Below are 13630 nucleotides of genomic sequence, written 5' to 3'. Positions count from 1 at the left end.
AACAGCAAAACAACCGACTTAAGGTTAAATTGACAAAACCACAATGTTATTTAGGTTTTCGTATTTCACAGTTTATTAACCATTTTACTGACATGAACATTTTCAAAAAAAATCTTTTATATAATGTGACATCAAATAAGTGCTGATGACAGCGCCATTAGATTCAGAAAATCCTAGCACGTTCAAAAGCTGAGTTAAAGTTCTGGGTAATTAGGACTGCTCATGTGGTTGGTCAGCCTTGCGTTTACTGGGTGGCCTTGGCAGATAGACCATCTCTTTCAGTCACCTCTGTGCCAATGAGGTAAAAATGGGAAGTTTTTGCTCTTTAAGATGGCGGGACATAACCTGTCCATGGAACATAAATGTGTCGGAGCCTCTTGGCAAAGACAGATGGAGCCCTGCATGCTTGCCTTCATAAAAAGGTCTTTAAACCCCCATCCAGATCCCTTTTTCAGGGAAGCATGAGATTAAAGAACAAGGAACTCTGGCATGGGAAATGTAATGGATTGCTGGGGAAGGTTTCAGAGTGCCGTCAGTTTGTGGTGGCGAGGAGGAAGAAGGCCATTATGCAAAAGAGGACCGCACAAGCGACCTGCATCTCCTCTCTCAGCCGAGAAAGACAAAGAACAAGCAGGCAGATGGCCCTGATTGCACCAGGAGAAGCCCTCATGTGCCATCACGTGCCAGCATCTTGATGGATTCCCATATTTTGACTGTTATTACATTTGAATGAAAATGATTTCTACATTTTAAGCAAGAGTTGAGCACCTGCATGGTGATTACTTCATAGATGGGATGGGAGGTGTGGAGGAAATGTGTGCATCAGTGGCTGATGTCTTCTCAGATTAGGGTGTGGTTTTAGTTCAGAGAGGAGTTCTGCAGGGAATAGTGGGCTCGATCCTGATCTCTGAATAAATATAGTCCAGTAACGTGTGTGACGTGATAGTGAGAGGTAGGTAATTTGATGTTCCTGAAGAAGAGAGCAAGAGAAGAGTGAGTGTTTTAATCCAGTAGCTGATGGAAAGAGAATCGCAGGTATAATGTCTTCCCATGAAGCATTCAACACCAGCACGCTGCAGCAGGGAAGCAAAACCGGGTGGTGTGTGTGTGTGTATTGTGGAGATGGTGACACACATGAACAGAGTAAGCTACTCTCGTCCTCAAATAGACTGACTCATCATGTAGCAAAATCACGTATATTTAGACCGATATGTCAATGGGCATGATGGACATATTCAATAAGAAAATGCAACTGAAACTATATTAACAAAACATCCTTGAAAAGTAAGGTTTTATTCCCCCTCGTATATAATAAAATTATGGCAATTTTACATAATTAGTATCATGAAAATCATGTCATTTTATATGTAACATGACTTAAAACATAGAATAAATCTACCACATCATCTATCTGGATATACTTAGAGCACCAGAAATTACAAACCCAGACAGTCCCTACTACTGCCCCCCAGTGGTGTCAACCTCTCCACATACCCACCCTCCGCCCATTCCAACTCAATACCCCCACCTTCCATATGCCCACCCTCCGCCCATACCAGCTCTGCACCTCCACCCTTCACCTTTCTCCTACACTATATCCTGACACAAGACAGCCCTGCAGGCGGCACAGACTCCATCACCACACCTCCCCCCACACACACCTCCCCTGACAGACAGAACTGCACTCAGCTTGGTTTCTGGGCTCAGGTTTAGACCTGATTTGAATACAGGCTTGTTTTATGGAGGCAGGTAATTGGAAGCAGGTGATTTATTACAGTGTATACAGGGCCTGCATCCAACAAAATATCTGGAAGCAGGGAATAATCACTTCCCCCGCCGTCATGACATTTATCTGGACACAGGTATATTTTAAACACCCCGCATTGACAGTGTTGACTATTAGCCGTGAAATAAATTATTCACCACTTACAAGGGGAGAAAAAATGAGAAAATTCTCCTTTCACCGGCCATAATGGGACAAAGCAGCATGCCCAGGAAAAGAAGAGGCAGTCATTTTTTGTTCAATTACAAAAGGCAAATATTTATTATTTATAAGTACTTGCCTTGTATGGGCTTAAATGTTATTTATGAACCTGTTGCATAGTGATTTCCAATGTAACTCATTATTTTTCGCCAGAGGGTGTTGTAAAGGAGCAAGGATATATTTAATGACACTCTGCTAGTCGGCGCAATTACACTGTAATCATTATGTAAAATGTGCTATTAATTAAACCAATTTTCTGCAGGGGAACATTCTCTTCTTCAGGGCTTCATCTTCATCACTCAGCATTGTGGTTCCTGTTTTTCTCCCCTCCTGTATAATGTTGTGACTTGGGTGCACAGATATTTATGAAAGGAATTTTCATTAGTTACTCATGATATGTTGGCAGGCCCACATTAATATGGAGATGTTACAGACCATAATTAAATCTTACCTAACATATTCTCTGTGTCCTCTGTTGTGTTGGGATGGCAGAGCTGAAAAATCCTGGTTCATTCATTTTTTGCCTAAGAAAATGTAATAAAAAAAGTTAAGGAAGAACATGCAATATGCACATCTTAGAGATAAAATTCTATTACATTCATTATTCATTAGCCAATTTTTAATTCAAAGCAGTGTACACTGCAAAGCATGAAAAATTATGAGAAATATAAAAGACAACAGTGATATTTCTATACGTTTATTTGACCTTGCATTTGCTTGCATCCTAGATCTTTGTAATTCATTAAAAAGAATCGTTCAGAGCTAATTTCCAATAGACACAATATCTTCCAAAATCACCAGTCATTTAACTCCATGTTAAACTTTCGTTATCATGGTGTGAAATAGCTTGCACTGTTTGTGGTAAATTTGCAGTCAGACAACAGCCCCCAATAATCCCACATGGAAAAGGCTATCGTGCTACTATATGATCTGTAGGCCTATTATATCCAGTAGATTGCTTTTTGTATGCTAATTGAATATTCTGTGTCATTTGCTTGTTTTATAAAAAAAAACCTACTGCTTACATATGTGAAGTTACTACAGATGTTCTCTACAGCAGAGTAGTCTACACAACACAATAACAACATTATTGATGTTCTTCAGAAAGAGACTTGTTATGCTTTGTCTTAATAATTAACGATGAAACATTGTGTCACACATCTTGTTGATGTATCTATTTGGATGTGTGACTATATATATATATATATATATATATATATATATATATATATATATATATATATATATATATATATATATAGTATACTTGTACGCTCTTGTATACTTCACTACAATTTAGAAATTTCTAGAGAAATTCTAGAAATTCTAGAGAAATTTCTCTGTCTCTCTCTGTCTCTTTCCTCTTTCCCTCTCATATATATATATATATATATATATATATATATATATATATATATATATATATATATATATATAAGAGTGAGAGAGACAGATGCTCCAAAAGAAAATATCTGTGTGGCTCTGAAGCATGTAATGCTGTTAAAGTAGCAGTTTCTTGGCATGGCTTGTGTTTTCAGTATCTGTTACCTTTACCTCTGACTGAAATGGAAACAGAAACAATTCAATACCCAGAGAGAAGGCATTTACAATGCAAATGTGACTGTTTGCCATTTGGGGAAGATAGGTGAAGAGCTTTGAAGACAGAGATCACATCAATTTCTACGTAAAGACAACACCTCAGCCTGATGTTTATTTATTTGGTGTCATATAAATAGATTTCTTTTACACTGATAAGAAAACAACACTTTGGATCTTGGATCTCTGCACAAAATTATGCGTTTATTCACCAGGCTTGAGAATAAATATTGAAACTCTGTCAGGACACTATGAAGTTTATCATATGAAGTTTTGCAATGTGAACAGTGGAGTTATTGTATGATTATTGGAGGCTGCATACTTGCAAAAGTCACACTAGAATATTTCATCACTCATTACACTGGAAAAAAAGATCATTTCTGTGTTTTCAAGTGTTGGAAAAGTGATGTTAACAGCACACTGTAGACTTTGGTTTGCTTTATGTTATAGCGCTGAGGTTTCTTACATTATCATTTAAAAGCTCTGGGGTTTCTTACATTATCATGTGCTTGCAAACATGAGTTTTTGATTCTTGATTGCATACGTACACAGTGGGACACACACACTTTACAAAATGAAAGCATGTTTTAACAGCCCCATCGTCCCTTCCAAACTTCTTTTCAATCTGCATAATAGCACCATTTAGATTACAACCATCTGAATGCTAGGAAGCATCATGCTTCCTCCTACTGATAGGAATTGCAATATTTATTCTGCCTAGTATATTACAGCTCACCAGATGAATGAGCTGATCATCTTATACTCCATAACCCTGCTGCCTGGTGTCACTAGAGCCCATTCCATTAATAAACTAACACCAAGATCATTATGACTGGCTCCTCTGAGAGAGAAGGGGCATCATTGAATATCAAAGCAAGATTATCTTCACCATCTCCTTTCTTCGAGATGAGCAAATTATTACAACACACTCCTTATCTGTTTGGATAAGTAGGAGGCATGCCCCTGATAGATGGCACTGTTTACACATGAGCGGGGATAATATTAGGGCAAGCTACAGCACCGATCACAGTAATGAACCCCCGGCCAGTCACACGCACGAGGGCCAGATAGATTATACTGCCCACGCCGTCAGATTAGGCAGTCTGTTCAGACGCTACACACAGAGAGAGGTACTTGTAGAGTGTGTGTGGACTTGTGATTGCAGTTATTCTCTCCTGTGCTATAACATAGCAGCCAGTCTTCCAAAGTGCAGAATTTAAACTAACCTTTTGCCACTAAGCAGTTTATTCTGTTTTATTGTTTTTTTATCTATGGAAATCATTTTTTAAAATTAGACATCGATTTTCTGTGTTCTCTCACCTATCACATTGCATCTTGACAACTCTCAGAGGATGAACACTCCTCCTCTATTATGAAACTCAACATTGTCATGCAACCAGGTTAGTTGGTACTTAACAAGGACAGAGGGGCATCGCCATCTTTCAGTTCGATAGAGGACATAGTCAGTTTTCACTGCCTGACACATATGCACTATGTATCACTATTATAATGGCAGTGAACACACCCAGCTTTGAACCCAGGATGGCCCAGTGGTAAACATGTGCTTTGACCACCAGACTAAAGATCACCATTAAACATTACGTATCATGACATGATGTTACCTGAAAATCAAATGCCACTTAAAGATGTTAACCATGTAACAAAGAAAGTTTACTGATACATGTATGCTTGGATTCAGGACAAAAGTAGACACTTTGCCTTTCCCCCTTTGCCTTTTGATGTTAGTTGAAATTAGACATGAGTATTTGAAATATGGAAATAAACTAAAAGACAAATATCAACAGAAGCAATAATCCAAAAATATTTTTAGACTTCAAGAACTTTTAGTCACATGTTTATGACTAGTACATACATTTCTAATATTTTTATTATCTTTTGAACCTTACTTTTGTATGCAACTTGTTGTATGCTGACATTGTGTGCAAAATGTGCAATTATTCAAAGCTTTTGTGTGAGTTCTTCATTGAATTTATGTCTGTTAACACCAACTTACAATGCACTAATCACATCAGATTGCATTCACAAAGACTGTGTCTCCTTGCACAGCCCAAAACAAATAGAGGTGGCAAATACTTCTTGGACAAAGTAAGTTTAATCAATAACACAAGCACCTGTTTAGGGCTAGTCAGGTTGAATAAATCAATAGGTCTGGAGAAAAATGGTAGAACAGGAAAGGTTAAGAGTGTAGATTAAAATGTGTTCCCTGGAGCATGTAAAAGAGTCACAGAAAGATTTCAGGAAGGGTGTGTGTATGTGTGCGTTTCTGTGTTTCTGTGTATTTGTGGTAATGTCTTGTGGGGTTGCATTCTTGGCATGCGTCTGCGAGGCCCACATCATCGTTCTCTATGTGTCACAGGAAATGGACTGATAGATCACTTCCTAGTGTCACTGCTTGGTACTGGTGACAATCAGTGAAATGATTGTGTCTGCCTCCACACATAGGCTCATAATTGATAGCCCAAACCGCAAAGACTCTCTTCACGCGTTTGCCATGATGGAACATTAGATTGAAATCACTCCCGATGAGGAGGAGCCACCACCATTTGTTATTTACTTCCTCCAGCATATTGCCTTCTCCCCCCCCACCCCAAACCACCACCCCCTCCCACCAAAACCCGCAACTGGAATTTTCACCACAAGAGCACATTATGGTAATCAGACAGTATGTGTGTATAGGAATCAATCAACAGGAAAGCCATGGCAAAGAGTTATGACAGTGCAAAGTCTGTTTGTAACTTTTGATTAATGGAAGATTTGCCATGGGCTAAATTGAGAACGAGGCAAGCTAGCGGAAGACTTGGGGGCTTAACCCCCAAATTTCCATTTAAATGCAGGAGGGGAATGGGCCATGGAGTTCAGCTCACGAGACGTATTCTCACAGCCGAACCAATTTCTAAACACTGCTTGTAGCACATATTGGCTTGACTGAATAATCGAGACCCTCCCATCTTCCTGATCATCATCATGATCATCAGTAGTACCTTGTGGCCACACTGCTGATTGATAGAGCCGTTTCAGAGATTCTGTTTGTATTATGGGCTTCCGTACAAATATATACTATTACATCTCTGTACAGTATGTAGTTTCAGCAAGCAAATGAAAGGTAATCATTGGTGAGTTGTGGGGTTTTTGTGAAGGCTGTACTGGGAAGCCGTAACGCTTCAACATAATTTATGTACAATATATATAATTTATAAAACAAGGAATAATGTTGCCACAGTGTAATTTAAATGTAAGAATCTTCACACTTATCTTTCTTAACTAAAATAATAGAATGTGCCTCTGGAATTAGGTTAAGAAAACTGTTAAGATTAAGATGCTGTGAAAAGTAATATATTTTGCAACATTTTCTCTATAATAACAATTATACTTTACATCAGAACAACACATGCTTTATCAACCCAGCCATTTTTTGCATTCAAAACAGCAGATATTAGGTTTGCAAATTCAAGGTGCAAATTGTTTGTGGACTACCCATTATGCTCTTTCTAATGTTGTCATTAGCAATCAGCTCACTAGGAAAACAGGGGCATGAGAGGGTAGGAAAATCACTTGAACTCACGATCCACCATGGATTGGCCCGAGCAGTGAGGTCACCCGCAGGCTGGGATGACAGTTTGGGTCAATAACTGAGGCCAGGGGGGAGCCGAGTGGGACTCCAGGGGCCTCGCTCAAGGGCTCGTCTGCAGGATGCTGAGGATTAAGGCTGGTTCTCAAGACGTTGACAGTTTTGTTTTTTTTCCCCTTACTGCTGAAGGAGCTGCAGTGAGCCGGGCTGTCGTGGGGCGACAGTGAGCTGGAGACTTGCTGAGTGTGCCAACTCCAGCTCCTCGGGTCAGCCTCCCAGGCCCTCTACTGCCACAGCCAGCTCCGTGACAGGATGCTGAGGTATGGAAGGGGCTGATGGGCCGTCAGGTATGCCCCCCCCCCCCCCCCCCGCCCCAAACTCCTCCATCTCTCGCCCTGTGTTTTCAGCCCTGTCAGAGGGCTCAGACATGGCTCCTATGTCGCTGACGCTTGAGTATTGAGTTATTGATACAGTAACAGTGAGAGTTTCAAAGAGCTTCATTGATCTCAGTGGAGAACTCACAATACACTCTATGCATACTGAAGACAAAGCAGAAGTGTTAAGATAAAACCGGAAAAAACAAAACATGCTTTACATGTATAAATGTTTAATTAAAACATATTATTATATTGCTTCTATTGTGGGAGAGAAAAGAATTGTAAAATGTAGATGTTGGATGGAACTAAAGAAATAGAGTTATGAATGGGGCCTATCAAGACATCTCATTTTGACACATTCAATCCAAGCAAAGGCTTCTCGAGGGGAAAAAAGTAATAACCTCCACCATTTCTTACCTCACCTTAACCCCCGCTTATGAAAAATCACTCCTGAACTTGCGCTGGCTCACCGGCTTAGGGGGATTTGGTAAGTTTGGCAACTTGTCAAACAGATGGATCAAACAGAGATATGGAGTCTGGGTCATTTCTCTCTCCCTCCCTCTGTTCAGCATGTAATATGTGTCTTGTAAAAAGCCTTGTGCCTGATAGAGGACTTAGACTGGCTGAGCTGCTTTAGATCCGGGTGTCACCTGGTGATTCCAGAGGTCACGCATTAGAGCTGCCTATGTTATTCCACATTCCGTTTGCTGCTCTCCAGGTTTAGGAACGACAATGCTTGCTGGGATGCTAGCAAAGCCTGCTAGGCTGACTCCATCACTATCAATTGTCTTTGAACAGCTCCGATCATCACCTCAATTATCTGCTGTTCCACCTACCTGATGGGTTTTTGCCAACTATAACTTCTCTGTCGATGAACATGGAATAATGGCAGCTGATAGTAGTCAGGTAGAATACACCAAGGCATTTAGGGTGTCTCTAATATACACACACACACACACACACACACACACACACAGACACACACACATTGCAGCCACAGAAGCCCATTCCCCCACCTGCAGAAAAGCCATTTACTGACCGCCAAGATGTCAGGAGCTTTGGCTGCCTGTGGGAATGGAAGTGATGTGCATTCTCTCCTAAAGCTGAGCGATGCAATGGAGAGAAACTCATTTACGCTTCAAATACAAATACACGCATGCAGAGAGCAACAATATTTGGGCCATGCTTGATCTTATTCCAGAGGTTACCACGTGAGAGGCTGATATCATAGCACAGAAACAGCATTTAGATTAAGTTATCTTTACATGACAGAAAAAATATGAGGAAAGAAGTAAAATAATACTTTCGGAGCAAACTGTGAATGAAGCTGTCTACTCAAACTTACAGGTTTATTAGCCATGTACAAATATTTTAGAAACGTACATTTAAATATACCTCTAGTCACAGACATTATCTAAAACGACTTTGTATTAGCATTTCCCTCTTGGTCGACTATTTATAAACATTTTGGTTGACTTTAGGGTCATCTCTGCATTGCTCTGCTTCTGTTGGCCATAATAAACGAGTATAATTACAGCGACTGATTGGTTGGAAGGTCATTGGTAATCCTGTAATTTTTCATGGATGTTGGGGTTTGTTGGTGATGAATGTTCCCAGCCTTTGGTGGATCTCCTCACACTGCCCTGTGCATGGAAATGTAACTGCAAATGAAGCTGTTCTTACCAACTCCCTCCCCTCCATTCCTACAAATGAACAAGTAAGATATTTTATCTCACAGCGTTAGTGAAAAGACTTTGGTATTCCATTTCATATTCCATGCCATCTCCTAAACAGATTCGTTTAGAGTTCATTAATGAGCATCTATTTAGTAATAAGCGCTACATTACAAAACAAGCACTTTTAGAAGCAAATTAGTAGCATCTTATACTATAGCATGACTTAAATTTTGGTATTGCATAGACGGCGTTATAATTTATAATTGTATTAAAATATCGGCATATTATGGAGTGTTTCATTATTTCTTTATATGCTGTTAGTCTTGGATACTTGACAGTGTGGCTAGTGAACACATAACGTGCCACTTGCATGCAACTCCAGATCACTCACAAAGACGTGCTTTATCAGATGGATCTTTTAATATTTTTATGGTACTGATACAGAGGTGCAAATCCACTTTTAAAGTGCCAAATCAATCAGTCTAACTCTCAACAGAACTTCAAATATGGCAATAAAACATCCAGCGAGTGTAATTCACCTCTGTGAAACACTCAGCATTCTGCCTGTGATTTAAACCACCTTGGGCATGGGTGCCTATCACAGTTGCAACACATTTTCTCAACCAATTGCGCATTACAGTCTTCTAATGGTCAAGTCAGACAGAGTAACTTATAGCAGCTCATTAAAAGGCTCCTCTGACACTCTCTCTTTATCTCTCTCTGCCTCTCTCTCTCTCTCTCTCTTCATTTCTCTCGCTCTCAGTGGACACAGTGTCTCCTGCCTATTTGCAGTGATTTCCGCAGGTTAAATTAATGTGCTGTCAGGCCTGTTTCGGAGGCAGCTACTGTGGCTGGCAGGTTCTCTGCTACTTGGCCGATCAACTACTCATTCGGAGCAGAGGTGTCTGGTTAGCTAGTCAGTGAGCCAGTCAGTGGACATGAAGGAGACAAAGGACCTGGGTGAGGAAGGTTCTTCTGATCCATGTGCTCGGCTGCTAGCTGACAGCCTGGGAGAAGTCATGATGGACGAGGCTCATTCAAAGTCAGACAACATTTTCTCTCAGTCCCAAAGCTGTGGCCTGCTATATACTTTTGCCAGTCTGGCCTGGCCCTTTCAGCCTTATGGGGCCCTGCGGGTATGAAACTTGTGGAAAGTTGTCTTTAATAAACAATAGTATCAGCACTGGTACACCTTAGCATGCTGGTTCCATACAGAACCAGAACCAGAAACAGAAGCAAATACTGCTTCTGAAAAACAAAGGCTCAGAGCTTTAAAGAGAAGGCTGCCATGTTCACAATCCAGTATAACAAAATGCTTTATAGAAGGGAAGGTCGTTACATTGTGTCTTGTCAACAAGGAAACAAGCACGCTATAACGATCAACGTTGTCTCAAACCTGTGTAGAACCTCTTCACAATGAGAATTACAACATGGACATAACTACTCACCTAAAATGAAGAGTAAGAGGACTTTAATCTAATCTCGTTCATTTAGTAGAGCTTAATCAATAGCCACGCGACGTCGAAAGGTCTAGTTCAGCCATTGATTACCGTCTCTCGATTCTGTCTTAACAATAAGCTTTGTGGGAGAGATGGATTGAGAGCAACTTAGCATTAACAGGCTTTTCGCTCTTTAATCTAGACTTCCTCTGGTGGCTGTGGGCTTTCTGAACAGGCGGTAAGCTGAAGCTTGTCTTATTACAGCCGTCAGCTGGTGGGATCAGGCCCTATTCCCTAGCCCCATGTCCCAAACCTTAATCCAATTTGTTCAGTCTTCTTGTCCTAGCCTGACGCAAAATTAAAAACCTCGCTCCACAAAAACACTTCGCATTTCCAAGGTATTGGCTGCCTCTGCTAGACTAGAAACTTCATTTATTCTGGCTAACTTCTCAATTATCTTCCCAGTAGTGGAGACGTGTAAAAGTGCAAAAATCAATAGGATTCCATTCCCCTCGTATTGGAGGGGGAAAAATTAATGAGATAGGACACTCTCTTAATCAGAAATAAATGTTTTAATTCAGATAATGACATAGTTTTCCCTTGCAGAAGGATGACAAATGCCAGGCCAGCAGCCCCCTTGCAAGAAGCCGTTTCAATTTTATTGTAAATATAAAAGGTATTGATCGGTGAGATGTACAAACCCTATTGCTTACAAAAGCCATTTGGGGGGCCTGGGAAAACTATTAAGCGTGGGGTCAGAAATCAATAAACAACACTAAAATGTGGCCACGCTTGCCCTGGCTGGCACATTGGAAAGCAAAATGGCAGACGCAGTGACAGAAGAGTCAGTGGTGGGAAGCGGGCAGGGATGAAGGGGTCAGGTGTGTAATCATGGGGCCTCTGACAGCCACCTCACACAGACAGTCTACTGGGTCAAAATGCACCGACTCATCAGCCTGTCAGCCAAGTTCACTAAGGCTCTGGCCTGACACATCTCGCCTATTCTGTACCATATCTCATTCTGGTGGGCTTTGGCCATCAAACACAAGAGTTTATTTTGCTCATCTTTTTTTGGTTGTTGTTTGCAGACACTAGCAGCCTCACAATTGTTGTACAATTGTCATGATAAAGAAATGTACATTTCTGATGACAGAACAGACACTAATATTTAGAAAGTTTGTGACTCATTTACAGTCGTTAAAGATCTGTAAATCCCGCCTCCATGCAGTCGCCGAGCTCCAGTGGAAGAGTGCAATATGGTCTCAGACACAGGGCAATGACATGAACCTTTAGTGATGGATTCTCACTGACTTCTCCTTGGAAAGTTGATAAAGTTGTAATTTGTGTGCAGTAATTATTGTGAGGATGGGAGCATGAGCAGGGCAGATGACTTAACCCCAGATCTATGGACTCCATTGGACAAGCTGTGGTTCACAACCTTGCCTGCACTTTGCTCACTCCTCCCATTGACTGACCCTCCCAACATGCCGTCTCCTCGCAACAAGTGGAGCCAGGCATCCAAACCCTGCCCAGGGACAGCAAAGCCATCTTAATAAACATTGCAAATTGATAAATCATTGGGAACCCCTGAGAGACTTTATCTGCAAGAAATCTGAGGGACTTAAGGAGGGTTTGCCAGTGAATATTGCCATCTTCAGCGACATCTGCTTGGTAGATAAATAAATAAATGACGGTACGTGAATCTGTATACAAATGAGAGTGTCCCCTCTTATGCATGAATAGAGGTTACAGAGGGCTGCTGTGGATGGAAATGGTTCTTTTCCTGCCCTTTGGAAAATGGGATTTAGGAGAGGTCACTGTCGCCTATCAGAAGGTGAATCGTGGGGCGTTTTAGGAGAGGTTATGGGGTCCTGTGGATTTAGATCTCTGAGCAGCCCTCCTCTGCCGCCGTTCTTAGTAATGTCAGTTTCCATGTCACTCTCATCTCCCAGAGTGATGATGGGGTGGGCCTGATACGGCCCCCTGTTGGTGCGGCCACTCGACCCCGCGTGTAATTCCCCCTTAATGCCGTCACAGTGAACAAAGCAGCCCATCCGCTGCACACAGACCCCTTTTGACCCCTTGTAGCCTAACACAATGCAATTGGCCATGTCATTATGGCTGCCTGGACGTCCCATTCCCTGTCTCTGCATGCACGCAGACTGTATAAATTGATTTTTAGCTGTCAGTGGGACAGGGGCCAACAGATCTCCTGGCCAGTGAATGAAAATGAGGGAAGAAATGACAGCAAAAGGTCATCTGGTATTTTTGAGGATATCCAAGAAAAATGGTTGCTAAAGAGGGAGCAAAAATTATTTATCCACCACCTCTTCTGAATTTCCATGTACTTTATCACAAGCTTAGTCTGCGGCTAGCCACAAATTGTGCTTGTTGGTAATAAAAAAAATATTTAGTCATTTAACAAAACAACTTTTGTGCTAATCGTTGCTTTCCAGTAAAATTAAAAAATGCTGCATGATTTATGATGTATTTATGATATATGAAGTGTTGTACTGACCACTGCAAGAAACAAACTACTTGAGCCATTTCTTGAAAAAGTCTAAAAAATGTAATTCGGTGACCTGCACACTGTGACATGGAAACCCAGAGCTCGTTGGGCATGTTAGATTTACCTGCACACCCTTCCAAGCCTTCTGTTCCAGCATATCATCATTTACATTAGGAGTGCAATCCCTTCGCCTTGGTGAACAATGCCAATTTCTTACATACGGGTGTCTGCTTTTCTTTTGCTTTATAGCAGAACAAACTCACCATTTTTCACTGGTCTGATGTATACGCTGCCTGTGACTGCTCCATAATTCAGTCCAAAGAACAGAGTCACTTTTTTTCCCACCACTTTGTTGTCTCGTGAAAAGCAGAAGAACCTTGCATGTCGCTGAACAGCACCGAGCACGGGGAGGGGACAGCGACGATTTATGATTGGGTGACACCGGCAGAGGGGGTGATTT

At 41.2% G+C, this 13630-nt stretch overlaps 1 long non-coding RNA gene across 1 annotated transcript; it reads right to left on the bottom strand.

Annotated features, from left to right (window-relative positions):
- Positions 1-1787: 1787 nt before the first annotated feature.
- LOC113587814 (uncharacterized) lies at positions 1788-13534 on the bottom strand. The gene is made up of 3 exons (XR_003411782.2): positions 13434-13534; positions 2436-2508; positions 1788-2330 (listed from the first exon to the last, which is right to left on the bottom strand). It is a non-coding gene; the product is annotated as an uncharacterized LOC113587814 (long non-coding RNA).
- Positions 13535-13630: the final 96 nt, after the last annotated feature.

The sequence above is a fragment of the Electrophorus electricus genome, chromosome 7, assembly GCF_041902795.1.
Source record: "Electrophorus electricus isolate QZ-2024a chromosome 7, ASM4190279v1, whole genome shotgun sequence".
Classification (NCBI taxonomy): domain Eukaryota; kingdom Metazoa; phylum Chordata; class Actinopteri; order Gymnotiformes; family Gymnotidae; genus Electrophorus; species Electrophorus electricus.
The sequence above is the reverse complement of the archived record's forward strand: the minus strand, read 5'-3'. Positions and strand labels throughout refer to the sequence as shown.